The sequence below is a fragment of the Arachis hypogaea genome, chromosome 18, assembly GCF_003086295.3.
Source record: "Arachis hypogaea cultivar Tifrunner chromosome 18, arahy.Tifrunner.gnm2.J5K5, whole genome shotgun sequence".
Taxonomy (NCBI): domain Eukaryota; kingdom Viridiplantae; phylum Streptophyta; class Magnoliopsida; order Fabales; family Fabaceae; genus Arachis; species Arachis hypogaea.
Window position 1 is genome coordinate 50,174,323 of NC_092053.1, and position 14,117 is coordinate 50,188,439.

Consider the following 14,117-nt stretch of genomic DNA (forward strand, 5'->3'; position numbering starts at 1 on the left):
TATTCATAATTCGAACCCACTCTTTTTCTCTGTGTTCGAGTTCTTCTCTTCTCCTTCTTCTATTCTTCTCTTCTTCTACTCACATAAAGGAATCTCTATACTGTGACATAGAGGATTCCTCTTCTTTTCTGTTCTCTTCTTTTTCATATGAGTAGGAACAAGGATAAGAACATTCTTGTTGAAGCTGATCCTGAACCTAAAAGGACTCTAAAGAGAAAGCTAAGGGAAGCTAAGGCACAACTCTCTGGAGAGGACCTGACAAAAATTTTCGAAAAAGAAGTAGACATGGCCGAACCCAATAACAATGGTGGAGATGCAAGGAAGATGCTTGGTGACTTTATTGCACCCTCTTCTAACTTCTATGGAAGAAGCATCTCAATTCCTGCAATTGGAGCAAACAACTTTGAGCTTAAGCCTCAATTAGTTCCTCTAATGCAGCAAAATTGCAAGTTTCATGGACTTCCAATGGAAGATCCTCATCAATTTTTAGCTGAATTCTTGCAAATTTATGACACTGTCAAGACCAATGGAGTTGATCCCGAGGTCTATAGGCTTATGCTTTTCCCTTTTGCTGTAAGAGACAGAGCTAGAACATGGTTGGATTCACAACCTAAGGATAGCCTGAACTCTTGGGATAAGCTGGTCAGTGCTTTTCTGGCCAAATTCTTTCCACCTCAAAAGATGAGAAAGCTTAAAGTGGAAATCTAAACCTTCAGACAGAAGGAAGGTGAGTCCTTCTATGAAGCTTGGGAAAGATATAAGCAACTGATCAAAAGGTGTCCTACTGACATGCTTCTAGAATGGAGCATCATATGTATATTTAATGATGGTCTGTCTGAGTTGTCAAAAATATCATTGGACCATTCTGCAGGAGGATCTCTTTATCTGAAAACCCCTGCAGAAGCTCAGGAACTCATTGAAATGGTTGCAAATAACCAGTTCATGTACACCTCTGAGAGGAATCCCGTGAACAATGGGACGCCTCAGAAGAAGGGAGTTCTTGAAATTGATACTCTGAATGCCATATTGGCTCAAAACAAAATATTGACTCAGCAAGTCAATATGATTTCTCAGAGTCTGAATGGATTGCAAGTTGCATCCAACAGTACTAGAGAAGCATCTTCTAAAGAAGAAGCTTATGATCCTTAGAACCCTACAATGGCAGAGGTGAATTACATGGGATAACCCTATGGAAACACCTATAATCCTTCATGGAGAAATCACCCAAATTTCTCATGGAAGGACCAACAGAAGCCTCAACAAGGCTTCAATAATAATGGTGGAAGAAATAGGTTTAGCAATAGCAAGCCTTTTCTATCATCTTCTCAGCAACAGACAGAGAATTATGAACAGAGCCATTCTGGCCTGGCAGCCATATTCTCTGATCTATCCAAAGCCACACTAAGTTTCATGAATGAAACAAGGTCCTCTATTAGAAATTTGGAGGCACAGGTGGGTCAGCTGAGTAAGAAGATTACTAAAACTCCTTCCAGTACTCTCCCAAGCAATACAGAAAAAAAACCCCAAGAGAGAGTGCAAGGCCATAACCATGACCAATATGGCCGAACCTGGGGAGAGTGAGGAGGACGTGAGTCCCAGTGAGAAAAGCCTCATTGGACGTCCTCTGGACAGAAAAAAGTTCCCCTTTGAGGAACCAAAGGAATCTGAGGCTCATACAGAGACCATAGAGATTCCATTGAACTTCCTTCTGCCATTCATGAGCTCGGATGAATATTCTTCCTCTGAAGAGGATGAAGACATCACTGAAGAGCAACTTACTAACTATCTAGAAGTAATCATGAAGCTGAATGCCAGGTTGTTTGGTAATGAGACTTGGGAGGATGAACCCCCCTTGTTCACCAATAAACTGAGTGCATTAATAAGGCAGACATTACTTCAGAAGAAACCGGATCCCGGAAAATTCTTCATACCTTGTACCATAGGCACCATGACCTTTGAGAAGGCTCTGTGTGACCTGGGGTCAGGGATAAACCTCATGCCACTCTCTGTAATGGAGAAACTGGGAATCTTTGAGGTACAAGCTGCAAGAATCTCACTAGAGATGGCAGACAAATCAATGAAACAGGCTTATGGACTAGAAGAGGACGTGCTAGTGAAGGTTGAAGGCCTTTACATCGCTGCTGATTTCATAATCCTAGACACTCGGAAGGATGATGATGAATCCATCATCCTTGGCAGACTCTTCCTAGCCACAGCAAAAGCTATGATTGATGTTGACAGAGGAGAGTTGGTCCTTCAGTTGAATAAGGACTACCTTGTATTTAAGACTCACGGGTCTCCTTCTGTAATCATGGAGAGGAAGCATGTAAAGCTTCTCTCAATATAGAGTCAAACAAAACCCCACATTCAAACTCTAAGTTTAGTATTGAGAGGCCACAACCAAACTCCAAGTTTGGTGTTGAGAGTCCCCAACCTTGCGCTGATTATCTGTAAGGCTCCATGAGAGCTCAATGTCAAGCTATTGACATTAAAGAAGCACTTATTGGGAGGTAACTAATGTTATTTTATTATATCTATTTATTTTCCATTGTTATTTTATGTTTTCTTTAGGTTGATGATCATGTGAAGTCACAAAAACAACTAAAAAATCAAAAACAGAATGAAAAACAGCATTAAAAACAGCTCACCCTAGAGGAAGAGCTTACTGGCATTTAAACGCCAGTAAGAAGCATCAGACTGGCGTTTAACGCCAGAAGGAGGTATCAAGTTGCCGTTTAACGCCAGAAACAAGTAGCAACCTGGCGTTTAATGCCAGAATTGCACTCTAAGGGCGTTTTGCACCCCTAAATGGAGCAGGGATGCTAAGTCCTTGACCCTTCAGGATCTGTGGACCCCACAGGATCCCCACCTACCCCACCTCTTCTTCTCTCCTCTTCACACCCTTTCATAACACTCTTCCCCAAATACCCTTCACCAATCACCTCCATATCTCTTCTCCAAATACTCTTCACCACTCACATCCATCCACTCTTCCCCAAAAACCCCACCTACCTCCAAATTCAAAAATTCTTTCCCTCCCAAACCCAACCCTAATACACGAAACCTAACGCTTCCTCCACCCCTATATAAACCCCTCAACACTACTTCATTTTCACACATTACAAACACTTTTTCCCCCTTGGCCGAATACACTCTTCCCCTTCATCTCCTCCATTTTCTTCTTCTTCTACTATTTTCCTTCTTCTTTTGCTCAAGGACGAGCAAACATTTTTAGTTTGGTGTGGTAAAAGCGTTGCTTTTTGTTTTTCCATAACCATTAATGGCACCTAAGGCCAGAGAAACCTCAAGAAAGAGGAAAGGAAAGGCAATTGCTTCCACCTCTGAGTCATGAGAGACAGAGAGATTCATCTCAAAGGTCCATCAAGACCACTTCTATGAAGTTCTGGCCAAGAAAAAGGTGATCTCTGAGGTCCCTTTTAAGCTCAAAAAGGGCAAATATCCGGAGATCCGACAAGAGATTAGAAGAAGAGGATGGGAAGTTCTCTCCAATCCTATTCAACAAGTTGGAATCTTAATGGTTCAAGAGTTCTATGCAAACGCATGGATCACTAGAAACCATGATCAAAGTATGAACCCAAACCCAAAGAATTGGCTTACAATGGTTCGGGGAAAATACTTAGATTTTAGTCCAGAAAATATAAGGTTGGCGTTCAACTTGCCAATGATGCAAGAAAATGCACGCCCCTACATAGAAGGGTCAACTTTGATCAAAGGTTGGACCAAGTCCTCATGGACATATGTGTGGAAGGAGCTCAATAGAAAGTTGACTCAAGCCGGTTCAATTGAGAAGACCGGACCTTAAGCCTGTAGCTAGAGGATGGTTGGACTTCATCCAACGCTCTATCATTCCTACTAGCAACCGATCCGAAGTAACTGTGGATCGGGCCATCATGATCCATAGTATCATGATTGGGAGGAAGTGGAAGTTCATGAGATTATACCTCAAGAACTCTACAAGGTAGCTGATAAGTCCTCTACTTTGGCAAGGTTAGCCTTTCCTCACCTTATTTGCCACATCTGCAATTCGACTGGAATTGACATAGAGCGAGACATCCTCATTGATGAGGACAAGCCCATCACTAAAAAAAGGATAGAGCAAACAAGAGAGCCCACTCATGGACCTCAACAAGAACATGAGGAAATTCCTCATCATGAAATCCCTGAGATACCTCAAGGGATGCACTTTCTTCCACAAAACTATTGGGAGAAAATTAACACCTCCCTAGAAGAATTAAGTTCCAACATGGGAAACTAAGGATGGAGCACCAAGAGCACTCTATCATTCTCCATGAGATTAGAGAAGATCAAAGAGCTATGAGGGAGGAGCAATAAAGGCAAGGAAAAGACATAGAGGAGCTCAAGAACACCATTGGTTCTTCAAGAGGAAGAAGACGCCACCCTCACTAAGGTGGACCCATTCCTTAATCTCCTTGTCTAGTTAATTTTTCTGTTTTTATTCTCTATGCTTTATTTTTATTTATGTTTGTCTTTTATTATATGATCATTAGTGTCTAGTATCTATGCCTTAAAGCTATGAATGTACTATGAATCCATCACCTTTCTTAAATGAAAAATGTTCTAAAAGCAAAAGAACAAGAAGTACATGAATTTTGAATTTATCCTTGAGATTAGTTTAATTATTTTGATGTGGTGGCAATACTTTTTGTTTTCTGAATGAATGCTTGAACAGTGCATATTTTTGAATTTATTGTTTATGAATGTTAAAATTGTTGGCTCTTGAAAGAATGATGAAAAATGAGAAATATTATTTGATAATCTGAAAAATCATAAAATTGATTCATGAAGCAAGAAAAAGCAGTGAAGAACAAAGCTTGCGAAAAAAAATGGCGAAGATAAAAGAAAGAAAAGAAAGAAAAAGAAAAAGCAAGCAGAAAAAGCCAAAAGCTCTTTAAACCAAAAGGCAAGAGCAAAAAGCCGGTAACCCTTTAAACCAAAAGGCAAAGGTAAAAAGGATCCAAGGCTTTGAGCATCAATGGATAGGAGGGTCCAAAGGAATAAAATCCTGGCTTAAGTGGCTAAACCAAGTTGTCCCTAACCATGTGCTTGTGGCGTGAAGGTGTCAAGTGAAAAGCTTGAGACTGAGCGTTTAAAGTCGTGATCCAAAGCAAAAAGAGTGTGCTTAAGAACCCTGGACCTCTAATTGGGGACTCTAGCAAAGCTGAGTCACAATCTGAAAAGGTTCACCCAGTTATGTGTCTGTGGCATTTATGTATCCGGTGGTAATACTGGAAAACAAAGTGCTTAGGGCCACGGCCAAGACTAATAAAGTAGCTATGTTCAAGAATCAACATACTGAACTAGGAGAATCAATAACACTATCTAAATTCTAAGTTCTTATAGATGCCAATCATTCTGAACTTCAAAGGATCAAGTGAGATGCCAAAACTATTCAGAGGCAAAAAGCTACTAGTCCCGCTCATCTAATTAGAGCTAAGTTTCATTGATATTTTGGAATTTATAGTATATTCTCTTCTTTTTATCCTATTTCATTTTCAGTTGCTTGGGGACAAGCAACAATTTAAGTTTGGTGTTGTGATGAGCGGATAATTTATACGCTTTTTGGCATTGTTTTTAAGTAGTTTTAGTATGATTTAGTTAGTTTTTAGTATAATTTTTATTAGTTTTTAAGCAAAATTCACATTTTTGGACTTTACAATGAGTTTGTGTGTTTTTCTGTGATTTCAGGTAATTTCTGGCTGAAATTGAGGGACTTGAGCAAAAATCTGATTCAGAGGCTGAAGAAGGACTGCAGATGCTGTTGGATTCTGACCTCTCTACACTCGAAATGGATTTTCTGGAGCTACAAAAATTTAATTGGTACTCTCTCAATTGCGTTGGAAATTAGACATCCAGGGCTTTCCAGCAATATATAATAGTCCATACTTTTCTCGAGTTTTGACGGCGTAAATTGGCGTTCAAACGCAAACTTCCTGCCCTATTCTGAAGCTAAACGCCAGAAACAGGTTGTAAACTAGAGTTAAATGCCAGAAATAGGCTACAACCTGGCGTTTAACTCCAAAAAGAGTCTCTAGACATGAAAGCTTTAATGCTCAACCCAAGCACACTCCAAGTGGGCCCGGAAGTGAATTTCTTCACCAATTACTCATTTTCTGTAACCCTAGCTACTAGTTTAGTATAAAAACTACTTTTAGTGATTTTATTTAGAATCTTTTGGATAATTTTATGTTCAGAGATCACGTTTAGGGGGCTGGCCATTCGGTCATGCCTAGACCACTTTCACTTATGTAATTTTCAACGGTAGAGTCTCTACACCCCATAGATTAAGGTGTGGAGCTCTGCTGTTCCTCATGAATTAATGCAAAGTACTATTGTTTTTCTATTCAACTCAAGCATATTTCTTCTCTAAGATATTCATTCACACACAAGAACATGATGAATGTGATGATTATGTGACACTCATCACCATTCTCACCTATGAACGCGTGCCTCACAACCACTTCCGTTCTACATGCAAACAAGCTTGAATGTGTATCTCTTGGGTTTCTAATCTAAGATTAAAACCTTCGTGGTATAGGCTAGAATTATTGGTGGCCATTCTTGAGATCAGGAAAGTCTAAACCTTGTCTATGGTATTCCGAGTAGGATCTGAGATGGGATGACTGTGACGAGCTTCAAACTCGCGAGTGTTGGGCATAGTGACAGACGCAAAAGGATCAATGGATCCTATTCCAACATGATCAAGAACCAACATCTGATTAGCCGTGCGATGACAGCGCATTTGGACCATTTTCACTGAGAGGACGGACGGTAGTCATTGACAATGTTGATTGATAAACCACTATTTTATGGTTTATCTTGTGCTTAATTGAGTGGATTTTATCAATCTTTCATACACATGTTCATATAAAATGCATGTTTTACATTCTCCTTCCAGATTTTGTGCTATGATTGAAAACATGCTTCTTTGGCCTTATATTTGCTAATATTAACCCTCTCTTATTATCATTTGATGCCTTGATATGTGCATTAAGTGATTTCAGGATTTACAGGACGGGAATGGCTTGGAGGATGGAAAGGAAGCATGCAAAAGTGGAAGGAATACAAGAAGTTGAAGGAACTGCAAAGCTGCCCAGCCTGACCTCTTCGCACTAAAACAGTCATAACTTGAGCTACAGAGGTCCAAACGATGCGGTTCTAGTTGCGTTGGTAAGCTAACGTTCGGGGCTTTGAATTGATATATAATATGCTATAGTTTCTCTGATGCTAGGTGACACAAATGCGCACTCCACGCGGACGCATCGCAATGGCGAAAATCAGCGTGGCAGATTTCTTCTCCAACGATTCCTGGGCTGTTTTCGACCCAATTTGCGGCCCAGAAAACACAGATTAAAGGCTATAAAGTGGGGGAATCCATTCATTTATAAGAAGGAGCTCATAATTCACTTTTCGAAATTTTAGATGTAGTTTTTAGAGAGAGAGGTTCTCTCCTCTCTCTTAGGATTTAGGATTAGGATTCCTCTTAAAGGAATTAGAATTTCAACTGTATTATTTCAACTTATTATTTCAACTTCTTCTCAGGTTCAATGTTCCTTTAATTTATGTTTCCCTTTTACTTTTATATACTCTAATGCTTTTATTTGTATTTGACTTATGTTGCCCAATTGGCTTATGAACCTTTATGTTAGGATTTTCTTAATTAATAATTTGAGGTATTTCAGATTTATGATTCTTATTTAGCTTTTTTATATTCTTGGCTTTAATTGATTAACTGGAAGCTCTTGAGTTATCAACTATCCATGATTGGTTGTTATGTCGGCAAAATTGACTGGTATTCCACTAACTCTAGACTTTCCTTAGGAGTTGGCTAGGACTTGGGAATTTAACTAATTAGTTCACTTGACTTTCCCTTGCTTTCATAAGGGTTAACTAAGTGGGATTAACTTCCATTCTCATAGGAGTAACTAGGATAGGACTTCCGAATTTTCATACCTTGCAAAGAGTTTATTTTACAGTTATTTATTTATTTTATTTGTCATTTAAATTACTTGTTCCTTACTTTCAAAACCCCCAATTTACAAAACTCATAACCAATAATAAAAACACCTCCCTGCAGTTCCTTGAGAAGAAGACCCGAGGTTTAAATACTTCGGTTATCAATTTTAAAGGGGTTTGTTACTTGTGACAACCAAAACTTTTGTAAGAAAGGACTTTTGTTGGTTTAGAAGCTATACCTGCAACGAGGATTTATCTGCAAATTTCTAGACCATGCAAAAGTTCTCTCTTCAAAATGGCGCCGTTGCCGGGGAATTGCAAACGTGTGCTTTATTATTGGTTATTGTAAATATTTGCTTTTTACCTGTTTATTTGTTTTTATTTTTGTTTTTATTTTTACTTTTTCGTAAATTTAGAGGTTATTGGTTTTTATTTAGTTATTAAAAATTTTTCAAAAAAAAAATTTTCTTGGTGTTCATCTTGATCTTCAAGTTGTTCTTCGTGTTCATCTTGACCTTCAAGTTGTTCTTAGTTGTTTTCTTCGTTCTGATCTAAAAATTTTAAGTTTGGTGTCATTTCATTGTTTTTCTCTTTCCTCATTAAAATTCAAAAATTCAAAATTTCAAACTCAAATTTCAAATTTCAAATTTTGATTTTCAAAATTCAAATTAAAAAAAATTTTAAATTCAAAATTTCAAAATTCAAATATTTTTTTTCAAAAAAATCATATCGTTTTCAAAATCTTATCTTATCTTATTTCAAAAATCAAATTTCAAATTTCAAATTTCAATATTTAAATTTTAAAAATCAAACCTTTTCAAAATTTAAATCTTTTTCAAATTTTTATCTTATATTGTTGTCTTTTTCAAAATTTAAATTTCAAATTTCAAATTTCAAATTTCAAATTTCAAATTTCAAAATTTAAAATTCAAAATTTAATTTTCAAAATTTAAATTTCAATAACCTTTTAATTTCAATTTGTTTTTATTTTCGTTTTTAATTTTATTTGCTACTATGAACTCTCACCCCTTTGGCTATGAGTCTGGTTACAATTATGTTGCAGGAAGAGGAAACTATAATGAAAATAGACATCAAGGTTGGAAGAATCAAACATGGGAGAAGCCACAAGGATTGGATCAACCCTCTTGGCAACAACCCCCTCCAACGCACTATAACCAACAACCATTCTTTGATGCATACCAAAATGATGACTATGGTGGACCCCCTTGTAGTTACCAACAAGCCCCGCCATATGCTTATGAACCATCTCCTCAACACAACTTTACACCACCATACTCACAAGCTCCTTACCACCAAACACCACCATATGATCCTAACCTGTATCCACCACACCAACCACCATATAAACCACACCCAGAACCACCACCTCAATATTCACCATCTCCATATCCTTATCAAGAAGAACCACCTTCCTATTATGAACCCTCTCTCCCAACCAATGAACCCTCATATCCACCCCAACCTCCAGTGGATGACAGGCTTCGTGTTCTTCTTCAAGGGGAAGCGAAGATGCAAAGGAGTATACTGGAACTCACTACTGCCTTAACCGAGGTAGTAAATATAATAGCTTCCCGACATCTGAGCACTCAAAGAACTCCCATGGCTACATGTGGAGAATCAAAAGAAGAGCAAAGCATGAAGGAGACACTAGAAACTTCGGTGGACAATGAGGAACATAGCTCTATATTGGAATAAGTGGAGGAAGCCATAATAGTTGCAGAGGAAGAAATAGTTGAAGACTTAGGAGATACTAAACCTCCATGGGAAAGTCAGGTCATAGAGCCTCCTTCCAAGACGGTTGCATTTGATGCTGAGGAGGGTGTACAACCTCCAAGGCATATCATAGTTAAAGACTTGGAAGAAGTTGGTCAAGAGATGGAGATTAAAGAAAAAGAAGCACAACCTCCCATGCCCTTGGTGAACAATGAAGAAGAGATTGAATTGGAAGAAAGCTACCAAGAGGAAGAGATTGATATTGAAGAAACTTGCAAAGGGGTGGAAGTTGTCAGAAAAGAGCACAAGGGAGTGGAGCTTGCAAATTCGTTAGAAATACCTCCCCCTAAGTTGCCATCATCCTTCACAACATTCAAGTGGGTAAAACTTATATCCCTTAGCTTTCTAATTCCACTTGAATATGGGCTACTGGAGATGGATGGTCAACTTAGATCTCTTTGTGGCATTAAGAGTAAGAGGAAGATGGTCAGTGGTAAGAATTGTCCTGCAAGGTTCATTATGGTTGGAAGCTTTAAGTTTAAACGCAAGGGTTGGTGGAGAGCTCAATTGAATGGATCTAGGAAGCTGTTTTGATGCTTTAGTGAGAATTCTAAAGCTGAACCACCCGGATGGAATCATAATGATCAATAAGAAGACGGGTGCAAAAGTAAGATTTGGGACCCCGGAATTCATTCTGGCAATCAACACTCTTGGGGCCTTGTCACTTGCTTTAACTTACTTAAGGGCTTTCTGCGCCTAGTTTGGGATCCCGGAGGCCATTGGATTTGCAAACATTGGTGGAGATTCCTGGATGAGTTCAAGCACAAGCCACCCTAACAAAGGACTCACCAAATGTCCAACTTAAGGACTTTAACTAAAAGTGCTAGGTGGAAGACAACCCACCATGGTATGATCGTTTCTTTTTCAATTTTATTTTGTGTTGTTTGTTTTTATTTTATATTATTTTCATTGAACCTGGAATTACTCAAAACATCCATATCATTTTGCATTCTGCATACTGCATTAAAAAAAATTGCACGCGACGCGACAGCGTCGCCGACGCATCCGCGTCACTAGTGCATTGGGAAGAAAAGAAAATTGAACAGAGAGTCACGCGAGAGCGTGGCTGGAGGCGTGCCTTTGGCACAAATTGATCCACGTGACCGCGTCGCTGACGCGTCCGCGTCATGTGGGAAAAATGCCTCCCACGCGTCCGTGTCACCCACGCGAACGCGTGGCCCTGCAAAATCGACATAAAGAGGTGTATGGTAGAGAGTTATGATGGAGCTGGGCTGGAATGATGCTAGAAGCACCAGCCCTACCACGCGAACGTGTGCCCCACGCGTCCGCATCATTTTTAAGAAAGGTCATTCACGCGATCACGTCAACCACACGACCGCGTCACCCAAAAATTTGGCAAAAAGAGTTTCAAATAGAGAGTTGCGCGAACGCGAGGCTGTACTCGCGCCAATCGCACAAATCAGGCCACGCGATCGCGTGACCCACACGTCCGCGTCGCATGCGTCGCACAACTTATCCAGATCAGCGCCAATTATCTTATCTTTTCTTTTCTAATCCTAATTTCTTCTATCTTTTCTTCTTTCTCTCTCCTTTCTTACTTTCTTTCTCTTCATCTTTTTAACTTCTCATCCTTTTTTACTTTCATTTCATTTTATTTAATTTATTTGCATACTTTCATTCATTGCATTTTAATCTTGTGCATATTTTTATTTTCTTTTCTAAATTTATTATTTCACCATTGGTGTTCAAATGTTCTTATTCAACTGTTATATCTTTTCTGGTATTATCTTGGTGCTTATGACTTGTTTTATTCTGATTGGGTAACATTATTTAAATCAATGCTAATCTTTTATGATACTTGTACTTCTCTTGCATTGACATGAATTTATATTGTCTTTCATTACCCACACTTCTCCCCCCATTTGTTGCAACTTTGCACCACTGGTATGCCATTTGCTTCCACTATTTTCTCACTTGCATATTGTAGCTACCATGTAATTGAGACCTTTATTATTTGGCATTAACACCCATATTTTATTTATGTTCTTATCTTTATTTCTGGGTTACTTTCCTTCTTTTTCTCTTCTTTCAGGATGGCCACCGAGGAAGGAAAAGGGAAAGCTTCTAACTGGGAAGACAGGCAAGTCAATATGCACAATCTATAGAGAAAGACATCAGTTGGATCAGCCCGTCCACTTGTACATCTTAGCATGCACCGAGGACGGTGCAATCTCTAAGTGTGGGGAGGTCGATACCGATCTCCATGGGTTAGTTACTCTTCTATCTCAACACCAATGGTTTATTTTCCTTGTTAGTTGTTGCATTTACATATTTGATTGCATATTTGTTTGATTTTGTGCATATTTTACTACTTGGTTAAAGTAATATTTTCTTTTTCAAGAAACTTTTTAAAGTATTTCACTAATTTGAATAAAATCTAATGTTAAACTTGTTTGAAGAAATATTATTTTGGAACATGGTTTAGAGCTCGAACACACAAAACCTGTGAGATTTTGAGCCTATTTGAATTGGTTGCATTTTATCAACCAAAATTTTGTTTTAATGTGTATTTTTCTCTCTAAAATTGTGATCTTTGTCTTGCTTGATTCTATATTTCCATTGTTTGATGTATGCATGCACTTACATGATTGAGGCCTTTGTTTCACTGAGCTTACATACCCATATGGCCTTACCTTTCATTATCCCTTGCAAACCAATTTTGAGCCTATTATACCCATTTTTGTTCTTTACTTTAGCACATCATTAACTCTAAGTGAAAAATAATAATGTCCTTAATTTGAATCATTGGTTATCTTAGACTAGTGAGAGTGCTTATGATTTAAGTGTGGAGAAATTGGCTTTGGAAACATTTGGTTTGAGAATTGAGTATGTTAGAATTTTCTGAAAATGTGAAAGAAATGTTTAGGACATGTTCATGCATTCAATAATTTAATCATATGCATTGAGAAAAACAAAAGAAAAAAATGAAAAAGGAGAAAAAGAAAAGAAAAGAAAAAAAAGAGCAAATAAGAAAAAAGGGACAAAATGCCCCAAAGTAAATGTTGAAAGCAATGCATATGTACTGTACTTGAAATTAGAATGCATGAATATGTGGAAAACATGGTTAATGGATAGTTAGATGTTGTATTATGATTACATGGATTGTCTAAGTTAGGTGGAAAAGTTTAAGTTAATTAAGAATTCAGATTTTAGTCCACTTGGCCAAATACAATCCTACCTTGACCCTAACCCCATTACAACCCTTAAAAGACCTCTTGATATGTGTATCTGTACATTAAATTTATGTTGATTATTAGATGAAGAGTAAGCCTTAGAAAGTAAGGTTAGTAGAGAATTGAGAGAATCGAACCTAAAACACTTGAGTGATTAGAGTGCATACACTTCCAGTGAGGGTTCGATGCTCGATTCTTTATTCCCGGCTTTCATGAGCTATTTTCTTCTTGCAAGTTTACTTGTACTTCATTTTTGTGATTTGAATTAGTGAAATCCAGTTCATATTTGTTCTTAAAAGATTTATTTACTTTTAACCAAGTAGGTAGAAACATTTTTGCATATAGTTGCATTAGATAGGTTGCATTTCATACATTCTACCATTCCTATTCACTCCCTTATAGCTTCTCTTGAGCTTAGCATGAGGACATGCTATTGTTTAAGTGTGGGGAGGTTGATAAACCACTATTTTATGGTTTATCTTGTGCTTAATTGAGTGGATTTTATCAATCTTTCATACACTTGTTCATATAAAATGCATGTTTTACATTCTCCTTCCTGATTTTGTGCTATGATTGAAAACATGCTTCTTTGGCCTTATATTTGCTAATATTAACCCTCTCTTATTACCATTCGATGCCTTAATATGTGCGTTAAGTGATTTCAGGATTTACAGGATAGGAATGGCTTGGAGGATGGAAAGGAAGCATGCAAAAGTGGAAGGAATACAAGAAGTTGAAGGAACTGCAAAGCTGCCCAGCCTGACCTCTTTGCATTAAAACAGTCATAACTTGAGCTACAAGGGTCCAAACGATGCGGTTCTAGTTGCGTTGGAAAGCTAACGTTTGGGGCTTCGATTTGATATATAATATGTCATAGTTGCTCTAACGCTAGGTAATGCGAACGCGCACTCCACGCGGATGCATCGCAGTGGCAAAAATCAGCGTGACAGATTTCTTCTACAGCCATTCCTAGGCTATTTTAGACCCAGTTTGCGGCCCAGAAAACACAGATTAAAGGCTATAAAGTGGGAGAATCCATTCATTCATAAGAAGGAGCTCATAATTCATTTTTCATAATTTTAGATGTAGTTTTTAGAGAGAGAGGTTCTCTCCTCTCTCTTAGGATTTAGGATT

General features: G+C 38.1%; 1 non-coding gene across 1 annotated transcript; it reads right to left on the reverse strand.

Moving 5' to 3' along the window:
- Positions 1-687: 687 nt before the first annotated feature.
- Positions 688-795, reverse strand: LOC112773786 (small nucleolar RNA R71). The gene has a single exon (XR_003188316.1). It is a non-coding gene; the product is annotated as a small nucleolar RNA R71 (small nucleolar RNA).
- Positions 796-14,117: the final 13,322 nt, after the last annotated feature.